This window comes from Gekko japonicus, unplaced genomic scaffold (assembly GCF_001447785.1).
Source record: "Gekko japonicus isolate JY-2015 unplaced genomic scaffold, Gekko_japonicus_V1.1 scaffold1981, whole genome shotgun sequence".
Classification (NCBI taxonomy): domain Eukaryota; kingdom Metazoa; phylum Chordata; class Lepidosauria; order Squamata; family Gekkonidae; genus Gekko; species Gekko japonicus.
This window is the reverse complement of record NW_015164721.1, coordinates 348,238-350,357: the sequence shown is the minus strand read 5'-3', so window position 1 is coordinate 350,357 and position 2,120 is coordinate 348,238. Positions and strand designations below refer to the sequence as shown.

At 41.7% G+C, this 2,120-nt stretch overlaps 1 protein-coding gene across 2 annotated transcripts in view; it reads left to right on the top strand.

Annotated features, from left to right (window-relative positions):
- The first annotated feature begins 366 nt into the window (after positions 1 to 366).
- The window catches only part of PTGR1 (prostaglandin reductase 1), a 46,663-nt gene continuing 44,909 nt past the window's right edge, over positions 367 to 2,120 (top strand). Inside the window, exon 1 of one of the 2 annotated variants that reach the window (XM_015409586.1) lies at positions 367 to 438. The gene's annotated coding sequence lies outside the window, so the exon portion shown is untranslated. Of the gene's footprint in view, positions 439 to 722; positions 793 to 2,120 lie in introns of those variants that run through there. The other variant, XM_015409587.1, reaches the window with a different exon arrangement.

Below are 2,120 nucleotides of genomic sequence, written 5' to 3'. Positions count from 1 at the left end.
GTCCCCCGCTGGGGGTGAAGATAGGACTTTGCAACCCTACTGTGTGAACATGTACATTTTTCTTTTCAGAGGTTTAGCTGAATTCATAATGGCTCCACAATGACTTTTCTTGTTTCTCTCCCATTCTTTTACTCCTTTTCTTTTCACGTAGTTCTCTCATTGTCAAGGATGTCAGTTCTTGGCACGGGAGGACCAGGGAGCGTGTTTTCCTAGAAATGTTTGTGGCTACACGCCCCAGTTTCCCAACTGCTCTTTCATTTGGAAACTTTTACTTGTAGTTTTGCAAGGATTCAGCAGGTGGCAACTGAGACAGCCTGCAAGTTATATAAGTGGATACAGGAAACATCCTCTCCAAAGGCAGGAGGAGTGAAACGGAGTAACTTTGCATTCCTAGCTTCCAGGCACAACTGCTGTTGTGTGGGTTTGTGGTGATCAGAGGTGAGTAGGCAGTGGGGACGGAGATACTTGGCATTCTCTGGCATGCAGACCGTTTAAGTCCTGCCATTTTTTACTGCTTTTCCTTTGAAAGGACATTTAACATTGTTGTAGGTCAAAGTTCAGGCTTTGCAGTGGGAAAAACTGATTTTGAACTAAATTACTTTCTTGAGCAGTAATTTCTGCCAAGTTCTCGTAGCTGGCAACTTTCAGTGTTTAGCATCTGCTCGCCTCTTTGTGCTTATGTAGGAGTTTCAGAGTGACTGTCTTTTGAGCCTTTCGGTTCATTTTCAGGAGGATAAACGCACTGGCACAGCATTAATTCTAATGGATCTTCCTTACTTTAACCAGTAGCAGGTACTGGGTGAATTGATGTTTGTATGTCTGAATTGTTTTAATGTTGTTCTGGTTTATTTCCCTATCTTAATCTTCATGCATGTTGAGTATTACTGTTGGCTATAGGATGGTCATTAGGTGTTTTACCAATTGGTAAGGAGGCAACAGCAGCAGGAGGCTTTGGACCATGGGCTCCCTGAAGGTATCTGGTTGGCTGCTGTGAGAAACAGGCTAGATTAGGTGGATCTTTTGTCAATTCTCTTAATATTAATCCATAAAACTGAAATTCATAATATGCTTTATCATTTTGGCACTGCCCTCCCTGGCTGTTTTACAGGCTATTCCTGCCTTCCCCCGGCATACTGAAATCCTGGATTCTTTTCATATAACTTTAACCTTTCAGTCCTAGAATCACCAGCTGTCCAGTGCTCCCTCTAAGCTGTGGAGTCTGGTCAGCAAAAATTCTACTTTGTGAGCTACTGGTATTAAAGTTGTGAGTGAGCGATTTGGCTGCTGCATAAATTAGTTTGCTCTGGAGTCATCCTTCCTGAACTAAGACAAATATCTGTGAGCTGGAGGCTAAAAAACTGTGAGCTAGCTCACACTAACTCAGTTTAGAGGGAACACTGTGTACGACGGTTGAAAATTGTTGATTGTTGCTCCATCAGCACAGTGATAAAGCTTGCAGTTCTGGCATCCCATCCTACTTCATAGTCACCATTGCAGGATCAGGCTGGGGACGGGGTTTTTTTTTTTGTATTTGCACCTAATACATCAGAGCTTGAAACAGGGGGCTTCCTTCATTGGAATACTGCTTCAAAAAGTGTTTATGGATCTAGAAGTGGGGAGTTAAACATCTAAATTCATGTGTGATGCTGATCTTTTCGTCTGCTATCAGAACAGTTACTTCTGGCATCATACTGGTATTCTAATGCAATGCAGAGTTAAAAGCACATGTGGCTTTAGTGGGTTTGAGTTTTGCACCATGAGAAGTTGTGGGTATGTAACTGTGTGTTGGTGACAGGCACTGCACACACTTCCTTATTGCATTGCCATGATAATGAAAGAATTCTGATAACAGAGTGGATTGTTTCCTTCTTGTCCAGAGTGAAAAATTACAGCTGTGTAATTTACAGATTTGCAAGGGAAGGATTAAAATTTCAGAGTGAGTAGCACAGTATTTTCTATTACAACCAATCAAAAGCCCAAATAAAAGGTGCCAGGAGTCTGCAAGCCCCATAACTTACCCCATTTTTTATAAGGTGATAGTTTACTGGCCATGCATATTTTACTCTAATGATCAGCATGGTAATCAGACTTGTATTAATGGCTCTTTTCATAGCCTTATT